The sequence below is a fragment of the Melitaea cinxia genome, chromosome 1, assembly GCF_905220565.1.
Source record: "Melitaea cinxia chromosome 1, ilMelCinx1.1, whole genome shotgun sequence".
Lineage (NCBI taxonomy): Eukaryota > Metazoa > Arthropoda > Insecta > Lepidoptera > Nymphalidae > Melitaea > Melitaea cinxia.
The window spans coordinates 2,540,886-2,559,631 of NC_059394.1; the positions used below are offsets into that span (position 1 = coordinate 2,540,886).

At 31.5% G+C, this 18,746-nt stretch overlaps 1 non-coding gene across 1 annotated transcript; it reads left to right on the forward strand.

Moving 5' to 3' along the window:
- Positions 1-7,015: 7,015 nt before the first annotated feature.
- Positions 7,016-7,087, forward strand: Trnah-gug. The gene has a single exon. It is a non-coding gene; the product is annotated as a tRNA-His (tRNA).
- The last annotated feature ends 11,659 nt before the right edge of the window (positions 7,088-18,746 follow it).

Here is an 18,746-nt window from a genome sequence, read left to right on the forward strand (position 1 = left end):
TACTCTGCGTAGTATGTAAAGTATGTAATGCATAATAATAATAACATAACACGGTATGTGCAATGTACACATGTGTAATTCGAATGATTTTTTTTATTTCACTAGGTCGGCAAACAAGCGTACGGCTCACCTGATGGTAAGCGATTACCGTAGCTTATAGACACCTGCAACACCAGAAGCATCGCAAGCGCGTTGCCGACCCAATCCTCAATCCCCCCAAGACCTCTGGTCACTTTACTCACCAACAGGAACACAATACTGCTTGAAAACAGTATTATTTTGCTGTGATCTTCTGTAAGGTCGAGGTACCCCAGTCGGGTTGCGCCATATTTTGAGCAGGAAATTCCTGCTGTGCCCTACCTCAGTTAAAGTTGATTACAAAGTCTCGTAAGATTTACATAGTTACTATTTTCAAGTGTAAATAATATTTTGGCTAATAATTACGTATTCATCATAAATGGCATATTTTTCGCTTAGACTGGCATATGGCATATCGTTTGGGCAAAGAATAGACTCCTATAAGACCACCCTTAATAGTATCTTAAGCTTTATGTGTATTGTCAAAACTCTTACTAAATCAAATTATATTTTCAAACGTATTTTTGAATCTTCATTTAACAAATTCTAGTTGTATCAGGCTTTAGCAAATTAATAGGACTAGTGGTCGCCCAGCGGTCGAAATTCGACCATAATCAATTCAAACTACAAGTTCGGACTTTAAACAATAGGGTATATATGCATGTGTATGTAAAATACATGGTAATGTGTGTAATGTTTTTTTATTGATTTAATGTTTTTTTTTATGAATAATTTTTAAGCAACACATACACACACATATATAAACTATAAGTGTGCGAAATAAATACAAAATTATACATTGTACAATAATTTATCTTGTTATTTCTTGGAAGGCGGTTAAGACAGAAGACAATTTATCTTTATCGCCTCCTGTCGCTAAGCTCATTGCCATTGTTTGATGTATTATATGTTGGGTATTTTCGTAAAATTTTCAACACATTATTCTGAAAGTGTCGACTCATATGACTTCAGAGGTGTGTTTAACAGAAAGGTCAACACACTCCCCTTTGTTTTTTTAATGAGTTAAATGCAACTTGCGTTACAACAACTGCTTACAATTCAGCTGCTACTTTCAACTGCTGCTTTACAATTTCAATCCACTGGAATGGCCTGTAAAGGTTCGGTTGATAAAAAAAACCGGCCAAGTGCTAGTCGGACTCGCTCACCGAGGGTTCCGTACAAACAAAATGATTAAAAATATGACTGTTTTATGATGTACCTAATTAAAGATTTATACTTTTCGCAATTTTTCCTTTATTTGTGCTGTGATTCGTCGCATCGTACCAAACTTCAAGATTCTGAGTTCACGGTAAGTATCCTGTAGGTTTTGATTCCCTTGCGAGTGTCAAAAAATTGCAGTATTAACGGCTGTATCTTTTGATTGCGTTTTCTTAGAAGTTTGATTTTTTCACAGTTCCAAGGGGCAGTAGGCTTTAGTTTTTGATATGTTTATGCTTTGGCTTGATACCTCTATGCATTTCTGAAAAAAAGGGTCTTAGCAGACAACAAAGTAATCCTATAAGGGTTCCGTTATTTTCCTTTTGAGGCCATGAACCCTAAAAAAGACTTCTTACTAACTTATTTAAGAGAAGGATTATAGTCTATTCTAAGTTGTTCAAGATATTCTAGAGATTCTGTGTTCAAGATAACCACTGGGAACGAACCGGAAAACAAACCGAAAATAATTGTTCATGTAACTTGTTAAAAAATACACCAGAAAAGCTTTTCTAATAATAACAATAATAATAACATACTATAGCGCGGCCGTGAATTTTCCAGCCATATTTATCGCGATTTGCCTTTAACAAACTAAAGAAGATAATTATTTAATTTTTATTCATTAAGCAGATGGGTAAATATCAAGTCTAGTTCGTATCTTAGACTATATGCATAAATTTTAAAGTGTAAGTATTAATAACATGTTTGTTTCAACTTATTCCATTTACAGTTAAAGGTCTGATGAAAAACGATATTTTTGTACTTAACAGACTGTCTTTTTGGCAAGGATAAGAAAGACTGTCAATAGTTGTTCAACAATCGTAGGCGCAATTATAACGACAAATATTAACAAAAAGAAGTACAAATTCTACAAGGAAAAGGTGAACACGATTAAACAACCATTTTTTGCTATTAAATCGACATTGAATAAAGCTGAAAAGTATATTTTATTACCAACTTAAGATTCTTATAACCTTAGCAAATACACTTGGTCTTCTAAAAGCGAATTTAATTAAAAAAAAATTCTTAACACAATACAGGTCTTTCATTTGAGTAGTTAATAAATATTGACAATAAAAATGACAAACGAAAACGAGATCAAAATACTTCTACTCATTTATTCTATTTCTTAAAAATATACATCAATAACTTGGACTACGTAGACGAATATGGTTGTAAATGAAATGTTACATAAATTATTATCGTTAAGTATGCGATATGTCGGACACTTAGTGTTAGTTTAACATATTATAAGTCTTAAACACGAAGTGTCTCAAATGTGTGGGGGCGTCTCAGGCGGGAGAAAACTAAGGGTGGGGAAAGCATTAATGTTAGCTTGCGGTTCTATCACTTACCGCACGAAACGCTGACATAGTAATAGCTTGTTTCTTGCGGGTTACCTATAAAGTAGTTTCCTATAAACTTTACAACATTTAGTCAAAATAAAACTTTTATCGTTGAAATTGCTTTCAAATATTGATAAAATAATATTGAGTAAATTAATCAAAGTTGTAATTTACTATATTATTTTTTGGAGAAAATTTTGTCCTTCAACTTAGATTAGATTAAAATATGAGCGAAGAATGTCTGTTACCAAATTCGTTGCTCTGTATTGCTTATCGTTCATCTTTGTCATTGAAATTTTCAATTACACAGAGTGTATTTAGAGCATTAATAGATGTTTATATATTAGAAAAATATTCAATATCATGATATTAGAATATATATACATAAGTAGATAACTGGGATAGTAGTTGAATTTAATTTGCTCATTTAATATAAAAAAAAAAAATGTAAAAAATATTGTGTCCAGTCCGAAATGTACAATCGTTTCTTAATAATCAAATAAATAAATAATATTATTTAAATTTGAGGCGTATTTACTTATCAAGTAAAATAAAAACTTATAACTGTTTCTTGTTTTTTAAAACATTTATTAATGTACCAGTAATTAAAAAAAAAGTATTATTTAAACGATCTAATTAGTCACTAAAATCTACAAAAAAAAACTTGTTTGTAAACTGCCATCCTTGAAAATACTTTCTATGAGCGATTTCTTATTGTTCGACTTTGTATGAAAAGTTAAATTAACCGTAAACAAGATGTGATGCCAATAGGTCATTTCAATTTTTTTTTTACAATATTCTATTGGCGGTATAATGTAACTAGAGTCTCTCATTTTTTTGAATTTGAATTGATTGGTTTCGAATACAAGCTTTTAATAGTGTCAGAATACAAAAAGTACAGATAATTTCGCCAGTGTTATGTAGAATGGAGAAGATACGAAGGAGGTCAATTGGTGTTGTAGAGAAATCAACCTCAGTTTAATTTTAGAGACTTATAAAAATAGCAGGTATGAACCATTTAAATAACAATAAACACATCCAAGCACTTTTAATAATATTACCTATATTATATTATATATATAAGCTACATTATATATTATAAAGCTACATTATGTTTGAAAATTTTTAATTTCACTGGTATGGCAGTCAATAAGATACTATTATGACGCCACAAAGGCCCTAAAACAACCATTATAAACATTTTATTCGAAAAAAAGAAAAAAAATCGTTGTAAAACGATTGTAAATACTACAATTGGGTTCTAAATAAAGAGTAACCATTAAAAATTCGATAGTTACGTCAACAATAGCAAAATGCAATATCGTCGAAAGCCATCGATGGCCATACTTTTTGTACGAGTTAACGAATTATTCGACTGTAACGAGTGTAGCTATAGTGATGCGCTGAAAACATCGACATCGGTAATTGAAATGAATAAACTAATAAACTAACAATAATTGGCACTCTGTGTAGTTAGTTATATTGGAAACTGCCAATTTATCGCTGAAAAGTATTATTCATTCATGCGTTGTTGCGTAGCGTCTACCCATTAGTGATGTGAATTGTCGATATACAGGTCGTTTAATTGAAATACTGTAACCCTAACAATGGCTGAATTTTGATTGAAAATAAATTGAAAGTATATTTTATTTTCGTCGTCTTTTGTAGGTGACCAATGCCTACTTTATTTCACAATATTAATGAAAGAGGATTAATTAAAATAAAAATAGGTAAAAAAACTTTTTAAGTTAAACGGTTTTATGTTAAACATACATTGCAATGTTTAAAGATAAATGTACTAAAAACCAAAAAATAATAAAATAGATACAGTCGTGGGAATTATAAACATATGCATAGACTAGACTAAAATAAAACCGTGGGGCACGTCAATTGTCTACAATCGTTGATTAAAATGTTTGTTTTGTAATGTTACACTATAATTAGGCAGTTGTTCAACCGACAACGATGGACGTGTGATAAGTAGGGCTAGAATGTGGAAACAAGCTAGCAAGCTCGATTATAAGCGAGTTTTAGGGTTTCATAGTGGTGAGCGAGTAGTACTTTTATCATATGTTTTGTCGATTAAAGACAAACTACGAGCAGTGAAACGATTCCTCGCCAGCCAGCAGTGTGAATGTCCAACGATAAACTAGTTGAAACATCTCTTTTATTTACATGGAGTGTATAACTATTGGAATTTCCATGAGCAAGAAAATAGTAAGTAATTTCCTCACCGTCTGCGGGCCAACTGCCTATTTTAACGACGAATTAAACGATTCTTCTATCGCACATTAAGTCGATAATTTGTAGACAATTGACGTGCCCCACGGTTTTATTTTACTCTAGTCTATGCATATGTTTATAATTCCCACGACTGTATCTATTTTATTATTTTTTGGTTTTTAGTACATTTATCTTAAACATTGCAATGTATGTTTAACATAAAACCGTTTAACTTAAAAAGTTTTTTTACCTATTTTTATTTTCTAGTTTTTAGTTTTTATTTCGCATTCTGTTTAATTCATTTAGTGCTTCATTATTGCAAGGCCCATCTTAAATATTGAGGTTGTATAGTGCACTGTATTCTTCTTGTCAAGCCCTTTTATTTGATACCCATATTGGTGGGATTGATAAAAAATTGTTATCAGACATTTGGTAGCGGCGGCCAGCTTAGATTTCAATTTTGCATAGTAAATTGTATTCTACTTGTTGAGACCTTTCATTTGATACCCATGTTGATGGGATTGATAAAACCTAAGTTATCCGCCATTTTGTAGAGGCCGCCATCTTGGATTTTAATTTTATATAGTACATTGATTATACTGGTTGAGCACTTTCATTTGATACCCATATTGATGGGATCGATAAAACCTACGTTATCCGCCATTTTGTAGCGGCCGCCATCTTGTATTTCAATTTTTATAGTATATTGTATTCTGCTTGTTGAGCCCTTTCATTTGATACCCATATTGATAGGATTGATAAAACCTACGTTATCCGCTATTTTGTAGCGGCCGCCATCTTGGATTTCAATTTTTTATAGTATATTGTATTCTGCTTGTTGAGCCCTTTCATTTGATACCCATATTGATGGGATTAATAAAACATAAATTATCCGCCATTTTGTAGCGGCGGCCATCTTGAATTTATAATGATAATGAATAAACATAATTGTATTGTCACCAAAATCCAAAGTGTATACAAAATTTCAGATTAATCGGTTGACAGGAAGAGGGTGAAATTTGAATTACTAAATTTGACCCAAGAATAAATAATAAAAAATAAATAAAACAAACGGGGTGAGCTAAATAAAACCGTTTAAAAAAACGATCTTTTCACATTCGTTACGATATTTATGATTTTTTTTTATTCATTTATTTTAAATATTTATAACAGATAGTTTTTATTATGTTGCTTAAATGGAATAGAATGAATCTCTTTACCATTTTGCATTTTATGTACTTGTTTTTTCTTAATTCTAAAATTAATACATATTATATTTACGTCAATTTAATATAAAGGTCATTAAAATTTAAAAGACAATAAAGTAATTAAAGAAGAAGAAAAAAGATGATATTAACGTTACGACGCGACGGTCGAAGGAAAGGTCTTTATTTTATCAGTCGTTTTAATACTTTTATTGGTAGAAACAAGCAGAAGCGGTAATCACGGACTTGTGATTTTGTTTCGCTTTAAATAAATTTATCTTTCTTTTATCTATGATTATTTTTGAGTCTTGTTGCATAGTGAAATAAGTTAAAGTTATTATGCCAATACAATATCATTAACATATTGACTTGTTTTAATTAATAGTCCTGATGTCTCGTTCGTTGATGTAAGTAGAAATTCTAAACATTTTTGAATATCATATCAAAAATTGACCGCTCCAGCGGGATTCGAACCCGCGTCTCCGACTGACCGTGTCGGCGCTCTAGCCAATTAAGCTATGGAACGATGTGCCCGCCAGAGCGAAATTCTTGATATGATGATTTCTATTTTCGGTTTAAGCGAACCTTATTTTTGATACCGAAATCTTTGATATGATATTCAAAAATGTTTAGAATTCCTAATGTGTGGGTACACAAAAATAAAATCGTAAGTAGAAATATCAAAAAAAATTATATATAAATATATATATATATATATATTTTTTTTTTTTTTTCAAATATGCCTGCATATAACAACAGTCCTATGTTACATAGATAACGCACACATCGTTACCTAAGTAAAATGCAGTTTAAATTTATTGCGTCATTACCGATTTTATTCAAACCGTTAAAAATATTGTACTATCCCCAACGGTTATTGCGAAAAAACCACTTTCGATTGCAAACTGTACTCGATTTTCGTTACTGCTTTCACCAACTCCGATAGCCGTGATCGTCTAGTGGTTAGGACCCTACGTTGTGGCCGTAGTAACCCAGGTTCGAATCCTGGTCACGGCAGCGAACAGCTGTCATGGCGGAGTATTTTTTAATTTTTATAATAAATTCTAAAGTAATTTTATTGAAATAGGCACCAATAGTACCTTTTTATCGTCGTTTTACATATCAAAATTATATGTATTTTATTAAATTATTATAATTATAGTTAAAAAGTGAAGCTACCATCGATTGATAGCTTGATTCAATCGTTCGATTGATAAAGCTTCGATTCAGCCTATTACATCAAGGCATTGGCCTCTTTCTCTACTTGGGAGAACTGCGGTTTTTCGAATGTGTTTCCTACGATGAATAACGTTGTTGGATGTGGGAGCTGTGTTAAGATGGAACTTACAAAGGGTTATCTTAATTGAGAGCAAATTACTCGTATCTATTGGTTCCTTATTATTAAGAATGATTCTTGGGTAAACAATAAAGTGACGCATTACTATGGCAAGTTGTGAAAATAAACTGTCATCAGATATCGATTGTTAAATAGAATGCAATTTATCAAGATAAAAGGTGTTAAGGTCTGTCAGGACTTTGTATTTCTTTTGATAAAAATCGAACTATGGATAGAAAGCCTTTTTAAGCAACAAAATATAGTTGGAACTCACAAGAGCTAGAAATCATTGACATTGATTGCGTATAACATCTCACCATAGACCACTTTCTCCGCATAGGAGACGGGTCGGAGCATAATCCACCACGCTTTTTCACTGCGCGTAGGCGGATTCCCTACGATTAATAGCGATCACTATCAGGTGTATATGATAACAACTGGGACTGATATCTTGACGTGCTCTCCAAGGCACGATGATGAGATCCACAAGTACAGACATCCATACCGGAAAAAATATATTTGTAGAAATACAAATATCCATCACGAGCGGGAATCAAACTCACAGTTGTCAATATGTGAGCGCCCACATGACTCACGCACCACTAAACCAGAGCGATGTCTAATAATAATCAGTCAAACTCTAATACAAGAGACTAAACTATGACTAAACCGTAACTTCCAATTTGACGTCAACTGTATGAACTAAGTCGTTATGTTATCTGTGATTTTAATTACGTTTTCTAATTTACCAGTGAAGAGAAACACTATTTGGTAGTATTATACATCAATCTAAGTGTGTGGTACGTGAGCGGTTTTATAAACGAGCTTGTTTTGAATCAAAAATACAAATTTACATTTTTTAGTTTTTCACATTATATTTTATTATTATAAACATAGTTACATATATATGTAGCCATGCATGAATATATTTATTACATTACTATAAATATGTACTTTTTTTTGACCATTTAAACCTGTTAAACTGATAATCAGGATCACCCTTATTATGTATCTACTAGTCGGTAAGTGGTCGAATTTCGACCATAATAAAAAAAAATATATAAGTTTGAACATTAAACAAAAGAGTACATATTATGCGTGTGTGTTTCAAATACATGTGTGTATAATTTTTTTTTTATTGATTAAATGTATTTTTGTGCATAATTAAAAAAAATATTAGAATTTTGTAAGCATTCTGCACTCCTTCTCTATATAAACAATAAGTGTGCGAAATATCATACTCCTCCATCCGCGCAATTTTCGTAAAAAGGGATACACAGTTTTTGCTTTACGTATTAATATATAAAAGATTTTTAACTTAAATTTAGTAACATTTCGTGATACAATATAACATCGCGTAACATAATACAACATATCAAGGAAGGTGAATAAAATACTAATACTCATATCATTACGAAGTAAAGTCTGAAAAAGTGACTGGAATGTCAGCCATAGATTATACACTTATATACTGGATGTCAGCTTTACCGACTGTCAGTCGGCACGTCTCTAATATATATCAAACGTGCCATACGTTTTATATGTAATAAGTTTATTTATTGCTTTCTAGTTGTTGTACCAAAACCTAAGAAGGCTCTTTTTCGTTTCATATTTAAGACGCAATATCATCATCAATCAAACCTAAAAAAATGTTTTCTGATTATATTTTTTACTGATAATATTTCTTTACTAAGCTTTATTATTATTAAATATTTTTTGAATGATGGATGTACAGTATGAAATATTTTTCCTTAGTTTTACAACTCGTGGTTGAAAGAATGATGTTTTACGTCTTTTATTAAGTAAGTCTAACCTTAGAATCTAATGACGTGTTTTTTTTACCTAGTCCGGACAGACTTCGTTCCGTCAAAATTTATAGTAAAAATTAAATTAAATAAAAAATCGTATTAAAACTTTTCGTGGACCTTAAGGAACATAAAAAAATAATAATTAGCCGAATTGGTCGAGCCATTCTCGAGTTATGCGCTTAGCAACATTCAGTTTTATTTATATAGATCAAATTTGTATATTTATAACTTTATCGAAGAAGATTTGTTGACTTTGAAGTATCTAGCGGGTCGTTACAGTAGCGCAAAAGTAACAAAGTAGCAGTGACCATACCCGCTAATCAATTATTTCATTATAACAAGATTAGAGAATAACGCTATTAATATATTCTTAGAATACTAATTAGATTAACTTCGCGTTTTTAATTAATAATATAGAATTATTAAAAAGCGTATATGTTAATAGCGTATTCGTGTTGAACACAATCTTGTTCAGTATCAATAACAGTCAGCGCAACATAATCAGTGGCTTGCGGCGATAATCTCCCGCCTTGATTGACTCACGAATTGGATCCTAATTAAATAAACCATCCCACACACTCTCAAAGGAAATCAGACTTTATTTCCATTAATATAAGGAATTAAATCTAAAAATCTAAAAATAACTCTTTCAAAGCTTTACGCTAAAATTTTCAAACTTGGATTATTTGAACCAAAATAACAAACAAAGTTGAATTTTAATCAGAGTGAGTTTATCTTTTTAAATCTCAAAATAAATAGCAATATTTGACATATATATTCTTTGAATTTAAATTTAAAAACATACAAAGTATTTTTTATTTATTATTCTTTGCCTTAATCCTGAAAGTGTCTGGGGGTCCAACAAACAGATTTTGTTGTGGCTACAGATGTAATTTTATTTTGTTGGAACTGTTAGCTCACTCGAAAGGTTATAACACTCCCAGAACATTTATTTAAGCTGACCATAGATACGTACAAAAATTGTGATACATATCACCTGTTATCAGTTACATAATGAACATAAAAATACATCATCAAAATACAAGTACATAGAAAGTGTGTTTATACTCTGTATATTCACGACACCTGACCGTGGCCGCTAAAATTTTCAAAGTTCCTCGTGAGACTTTCAGCAAGACAAGTCAAGTTAGACAAGTTTAAGTAAACTAAATTCACTTTGGCAGATGCAGTTCCTGCTTCAGAGAAGTTAATTAAATGTATTCTGCTTATATATCTAGTGTTATTGGAACGAAGTTCCTTACGGCAGGCTTGACATTTGGCTGGGTGACCGAACTGAAAAAAATGTGATACTAAAACCGTAAGAAAAATATATACCGGAAGTGACGTAATATCAGTCACACGACTGTGTAATATGACGTATGTAAAACTAAAATATTACTAGTAAACTCTTTTTTAAATTATTTATGTAATTTTATACTGTCGACAAAAATGAATAAAGACACATGTTTTTTTATTTCACTTAATTATTATTGTTATTATTATTTTGTTTGATTTATTTTATTTTACGGTATTTGTTATTTTCTAAAATACTAAATTTCCTAAATACTTCTACGTACTTAATTAAAAACCAATCAACAAAATTTTAAAAAATCACTAACTAGAAAATATATATAAAATTCAACATTTTTTTTCAAATTGTGTTGCTTCTATACTATCCGAAGGAACTTCGTTCCTACCTGGTGTTCCGTGACACCACATAATTTTTTCTAGGAGTTCTTTTATTAGGCTTTATAATATCCTAGACGAGCGTCTTAGTTCGTTGAACGTAATCTCGCTGTCGTCCCCGCTCGTCCAGCGTAAGAATAGTTGCCGTCCGCTTTTGGAACAACATCTTCCAAAAGTTGTTAACTTTCATCTGTTTTGTATATATTTGTTTTTTTTTTCGTACAAGAGTCATGGAAGAGTCACTCGACACTTATACTTTAGTATAAAATTTAGATCGTATACTTATTGACCCCTGTTTACATTGAGCAAGAGAAAGTTGCCCTATAGTCAAAAGTCGGAATTCGAGAAACTTCCATTTATGTAAGTATTTATTTATTTCATTTTATTTTATACTTTTTTTTACACCACAAATATATTACAAACAAAGCATAAAGATAGTTACAGACAGTGAAGTACAATGGGCGGACTTATGGCTAATTAGCCATTTCTTCCAGACATCCCAGGTATATATTTTGTAAAATAAATTAGATCTAAGTCAATTACATGTAAAATTATTTTTCGTTTATTTTTAATACAAAGATTGTCAACCATTGTTCTGACAAAATGTCTAACTTGTACACAATAAATATATACGTATATACAAAGTGGGACTTCAATTACTACACGAAAATATGAATGTCGAATATCCAATTTGATCTGGCGACAGCACGTACCTCCACTTAGTAATCCTCAAGGGTCTAGCACCCACTCTTATACATCATTCCGTACAACAGGGTTTTGAAAAGTAGTGATAAAATCACATATAACCTCACACCTAAAGTTGTGTACATAAGAATATAATACAGAATAAAAATAATTTACGTAAAAACAGCAATCAATTTAAATGATTTATTTTTAACATTTTGAATTCAATCATTTAACTGTTATCTTATAAAGTTAAAAAAAATATGATAGGTAAATTAATTATTTAAATTACTCCGTTATATTCTAATTTATAAAAAATTTGCAATATAAACTCGATAATTTGCTCGAAAACGAAACAAAACCGACTTCGATTACATTGACGATCGCTTTATTAAAGAATACTCAAAGAGTACTCACATCACACACATCACATTCCATCGAATCTCGAATAAACTTAGACGAGACCACATAACAAGCATTAGCTTTCGATTACTACCAAAATCTGTACACCCAGTAAAAGTTCTGAGGTAACTAACACACAGTAAAAAAATACAGTCGAATTGAAAACCTCCTCCTTTTTTAAGTCGGTTAAAACTAATGAGTTTATAGGAAAATACAAAGAAAGTATTTATTTACTGAAATGAACTTCAAAGAGCCTGTGAATTTTCCGCGGCGAGTGCTTTCTTTAATCTACGTTGCAGATAAATATTTTATATCCAAAATTATGTTTTCATATCGAGTTGTTTTTTTTTTTAATTTAATTTTATTTATTTTATTTTATTTTATTTGGGAAACATGCAATTTTATATTACATTAATATATTATGACTATTACAATAACTGAAATCAATAAAGTTTCCACCATTAGCTAATACATACAACAGCACTATAACATTGCGTGAAAGATATTGATTTGGGGAAAAAAAAAATAACAAAACAAAATGGAGAAAAAAAATTGTTAAATTTAGTGTAATAGAGACGAAAAATCTTTAATCTAAGTAGGCATATATTTGCTTAACGTCCCGCTTGTATCTTTCTATTTTTCAATTAAAAATATCAGTTTCCTGTAGGTGCTTGTTATAGATTTTTTTTTTTAATTATCGTGTTCTACTAACACATATAATGTTGTGAAAAACACGTACCATAATGATTCAATTGTCGCCTACAAAAGCACAAATGTATGAGGGAGAAGGTATTTTCGATACCCAATTTTCTCATCAGGTCACTATTAGAGCGAGGATGGAATAACGTCACGGCTGAGAGTCGTGAGGTACGGTGAGTGTTGTTTGGTGTGTTTTACAATATGCGACATTTCTTGTCTTATGTATTTATTTTTTGGATATATGTGCAATATACGTTTTTATATGTAAATGTTTATATTAGTGTAGTTTATATATTTTTTAATTTGTAAGGAACATAACATTGTTTATACTTTTATTCAAATTTTGTTGTACATATTTATATTGTTAGAAAAAAAATGTTTTACCAATGTGTAGATTGATAAGTTATAATAGTAGTTAATAAAATATATATTAATAATCAGTGACGTAGCGAGCTTAAATCTCGCCCGGGGCACAATAACTTTTTAGCGTGCTCCCCCCTTTCAGGAGCTATATAATATGTCCAGCAATTGCGGACCATTTGGGGCACCTTTGTGAGTAGCGCCCGGGGCATGATGCCCCCCATCGCTACGCCACTGTTAATAATCGATAATTTAATTCGAACTGGAACATTTAAAGGAGAGCTAAGACGTGTTAAAAAAAAGTTATTATACTAAACGCAAAACATAATTACAATTCAATTCTTCACACTATTCAACATCGAAGACACGATTACGACATATCGTTGTCCTATCTTAGTCTTAAGGTAAAAAACTCTTTCGGTAGACATCGTTAGAGCTTGTGAAGTTATTGATTCCACCGAAACGATAACAACGTGCAGTGCACGCTGCTACGACTCCGTTACGGTAATTGATGGCTTCGAGGTAAATTGTATTACGTCTTTTGTTTGCTTCCTAAGGATTATGACTTACGTGCTTGTCTAAAAATAACTTTGACTCAGACTTTGGTGTATATGAAAATATTTACCTAAGTTGATTTTTCTTGTCACTTTTTATTTCTTTTGTGCATCTAATAATTGTTTTTACAAAGTGTTGTTTCATTAGATTCGTTTTAATTAAAGAGCCGATGTCATTGTTTTTTTTAATGTTGTTAAAAAACCATAATAAGATATTGTAACAGAAAAATTTCGTTAGTGTCAGGACTGTCGACCTGTAGTTTTTTTTCTGATGTTTATCAAAAGGCGTGGGCATTTTAGAGCCCATGGATGTTAATTTAAAAAAAATATTATATTTAAAAAAGTTACTAATAACACAACGCGAAATGTATGTATGCAAGACACCAAAATTTGTGAAATTCATAAAAAAACTATATTAAGCAATATCTGTTTCAGGATCTTGTACAAAATGTATATGCACATTAAAATAGAGCACCTTTTAGGTCTACATAAAAAGTATTTTTCATGTTATCCCTAATGAATATACATTTTGCTACAAATGAAAAGCTGGCAATATTCTTTTATCTATTCCTCATATAATATATAAAATTTTCGATGGATATTTATCATGATGAACATTTTTTAACCGATTCCAAAAAAGGAGGATGTTCTCAATTTGACTGTATTTTTCTTGTATGCCACCTCAGAACTATTTACTCGGACTGATGGACTGATGGACGATGGATGGATGGGCGGTGGACTGATTTTAATAATTTTTTTAAATTGAAAAATGGAGTGTTATTATGTGTCATGTGGTCTCATTTAAATTTAATTCAGAGAGATTCTGAGTTACTAATAATGCGCATTAACTGAACTATTTTTTCGTCGATCTGCTTTGTATTATATATTATACCTCAAAACTCAGTTGACCGATTTTGATAATTCGTTTTTTATTCAAAATCTGATGCTTGTCATGTGGTTTTAGTAAAATTTCATTGAGATCTGATGGATACTTTTTGAGTAATCTTTGATAACGCGTATTACTTGACAATTTTGTCGTTTACCTATGTTGTGTTACTTCTCGATGTAATTGAAGTCCGGTTTTTTCGTTTGCGAGCAAACTCAATTGTAAATTAATAATAATAATTAATACCAAACTTATTAAAATAAAAAATAAAACAATTTAAATTTTTTTAAAGGACATCAAATGATTTTTGTTGGACTTGAAAAATCATAATGTTTTGAGGTAGAGACAAATTTATGAATTCATAAGCTCAAATAATTTTCAAATAATTGTACCTACATAATATGTCGAATAAATTAATCGATTCAGTGAATCCGTCGGCCATATTTATTATACACAGTTATTCAAATTGATGATTATTTGTGCAATGAATATTAATGTAGTGAATCCAATCGGAAAACACTAACTTAAATATTGAAATAGTTGACATGCAAAATAATGTTTACCTAGATTTATAGATAAGTAACAACTGCTGTGGTGTAGTGGAGCGTGCGCCATGTACGCGCCTAACGATCGACGATTTGCTGGTTCGATTCCCACTCAGGATGGATATTTGTTTTGGTACAAATATTTCTTTCCGTATTGGATGTTTGTCCTTGTGGGTCTCCCCACCTTGCCTAGTAAGTTAAGATGTAGGTCCCGAGTGTTATCATAGATAACTGATAGCTTTCGAGACTCTTTGTAAGGAATATATCATCAAACTCGCAGTGGAGCAGCGTGGCTGATTGAGTTCTGATCCTTCGCCTACATGGAAAAAGGGTTACGCTCGGTAGTGGAATGTTACAGACTGGATCGTAAGAGATAAGTGAAAAACCGCGCACGCTGATACTACTCGTGCCTTGTTAGGGAACAAGGCCATCTATTTTTCACTCAGAAATACATCAATAAATAATATATCAAATTAACACAGTAATTAAAATTAAGATGGTAATTAGTACAAAACAGAATTCGAACTTATTAAAAGTACGCGAGACAATCAAGTATCAAAAATAAAAAAGCAAATAGCATAAATTATGAAGTATCGTACAATGAGTCAGCATTTCAGCGACACAAAATATGATGACGTGTTTATATTAGCTTGAAATAATTATGATTGATGTTCGCTAATTATTTGAAATGGTTCTTTAAGATAAGATTAATATATATTTATGTATAAAGTTTTATTATGAAATCATGTAGGGGAGGTGGTTGCAGTAATTATAATTACAAATAATCTGTTGCCTCGACAATTCGATTCCGGCTCGTGACAAATAAAAATTAAATAAGATTCTTGACCCAGGCCTAGAATCACTTGTTAAAGGTGAAGCAATGTGGTCATATTGTAATACAAATATATAAATGTATACATAGTGATAAGTACGGAATATCGTCTGATGAATGATGAATGTAGAATTTACAGTTATGTAGTAAATTCAGGTTCTCCTTAGTTACTTCAAATATATTTATTCGTCAAACAGCAAGAATTTATAGGTATAAAGACGATATGTGTTGTTATTTAATTACACATAGTTACAACATAGGTATTATAAATTCACTCCCAAAGGAATTCTAATAAGGAAAATTGTTTAGGGAAACTTATAATTTTTGAAATTTGAACTGTGTAACTTTGCGTTAATTCCTCTGAAGAATAGCAGACGGGATCCCTTAATTATCTAAGTCATCCCATGCTATTTCATAATTTAGTTGATTTATAAAACATACTTTTGTAACTTTGTTTGCGTGGAATTTAAAATTAAAAATTCATATTAGTACATTAATAAATGTAATAAAAAAATATGATAAATGTCTCTTGTTAAATTTACATGAAAAACGTATTAAAATAATTATCTAAAAAATCACTTAAATAAGTTAAGTTCAATCTGTGCTTATGACAAATGACGACGCGTTGGAGCAGCAGGTTTATGGTTGTTGCGCTGGCGGTTGCAGGTTTTAACCCCGCACATGACATACTTTTGTATTGGCCATTCATATGTTTGCCGAAGTTTGGGTGTTGTGCAGTCCTTGTGAGTCTCTCCACCGTGCCTCGGAGAGCCCTTTAAGCCGTCGGTCCCGGTTGTTATCATGTACACATTATTGCGATTGTTACTCATTGTAGGGAATATATCCGCTAACCCGCATTGGAGCAGCGTGATGGATAAGCTCTGATCCTTCTCCTACACGGGGAAAAGACGCCTATACCCAGCAGTGCGATATTACAGGCTGAAGCTTATATGAAAAATGCTTGTTGACACCATACAGATGTTTGTCGCGATCAATGCGTTTGTCAAATAAAAATTACCATACTTGTGTATAGGACAAAATAAAAAAAATGATGCTAGACCAGAGAAGACTTAATGGTCCTGGCTCGTCTAATTATAATTTACACGTTTTGAATGTGACCAAAAGCCGAACGATGGCGGGATAACCATCCAACTGCTGGCTTTGAAATACATAGGCCGAAGACGGGCAGCAGCGTTTTCGGTACGACAAAGCCAGCCCTGCGGTCACCAACCCGCCTGCCCGGCGTGGTGACTATGGGCAAAACACACGAATTCACGCCATTTTTGGCGTGAACTTATGGAGGCCAGCAGTGGACTGTGATCGGCTGAAATGATGAATGTGACAAAATAAAAAATAAAAAATCTGCCAACTTTAATAGTTATTGTATGCTATAATTTATTTAATATCGTCTGCCATATTTTTTTCTCAAATCAATTGAATATGTTTATCTAATAATACTAATACTTTATTCTTAGATTCATTACTATCAATTACTATATTTTAATACTTATAACTTAAGAACGTAAGACGATTTTCGTTCTAAGCTTCAAGACATTTAATTATCGATCTCGGCGGCGCTGTTCACGGGATAAAATTTTGTTCATTTCGTCGACTATTTCCGCTCCCCAGGATTCAGTTACAAGGGTTACGGACAAGGCCGGACCTATAATGAGAAATAGTACCTCAAACAGAACAAGCCTTTAGCAATATATACATCAACACTAATGCAATGAATAATGGTCATAACATAATTAAATACAGTTTAGTTTCACGAAATATTCCTCAATAAAAAGGTTAACAAAATTACTATACCGTTAATTTATTACATTCAAACTGATAATGACCTTATTTATAAAATTATATAACCAATGCTTACGCGCGCAAAGCCGCAGGCAATAATTAGTATGTATTTACAGACGTTTTTAAACTATTTAAAATACCATTGAAACTGAGTTTAAACTAAGAATTTATCTATACTTATACAAATAAATAAAATTGGAGTGTCTGTTTGTAATATTAAAATAACCGGTAGGTATATAAACGGTACATATACCAAAATAACATTTTTTATAATGTTTGTCTGTCTGTCTGTTTATTCCGGCTAATCTCTGAAACGGCTAGACCGATTTTGACGGGACTTTCATTGGCAGATAGCTGATGTAATAAGGACTAACTGAACAATAACTATTTTGTTAAATTCCACGCTGACGAAGTCGCGGACACAGCTAGTCTAATAATAAAGCAGTTCTCATTGTTACGTAAAAATATTATAATTTTTACTGACAAATGTTTGACCCAGAAAAGGTAAATAATTTAAAATTCGAACATTTCCCCGTCGTATATTTTATAACAGTACCATTCTCTCATAGGAAATCTACGTAAATTTGCGACATTTGTCTGGATTCAACAAACTCCCTCCCTCTCTATTCTTCCTTACCCATTTATCCACTTACTAAATTTAAGTTGGTGGTATTTGGAATTCAATTTCTGATTTAAATTTTGTTTTTGTATTTAGATTAAATAATGGAAATATTTATATTACAATATTTAATTTTGTCACGGTCAGCGGTCACGGCATTAAGTGTTGCGCTGGCGGTCGCGGGTTCGATCCAAGCTCACAACAGATATATGTATTGGCCATATACGTAGATGTTCGTCGTGGTATGTGTGTTTGTGCTTGTGTGTTGAATTTGTTTCTGGACACAGGAAAAAATCTTAAAAAAATTAAAATTTTAAAGAAAATATTTTATTTTTTATTTAAAAAACAAAAAAGGTCGGTCGTGGTGCCGTAACAACTTAATTAATTTATAATTTCACACGAGATTCATTTAAAATATTTTTTAAACGTGTAATTAATTAAAATTCAAAGGTAAATATTTGAATT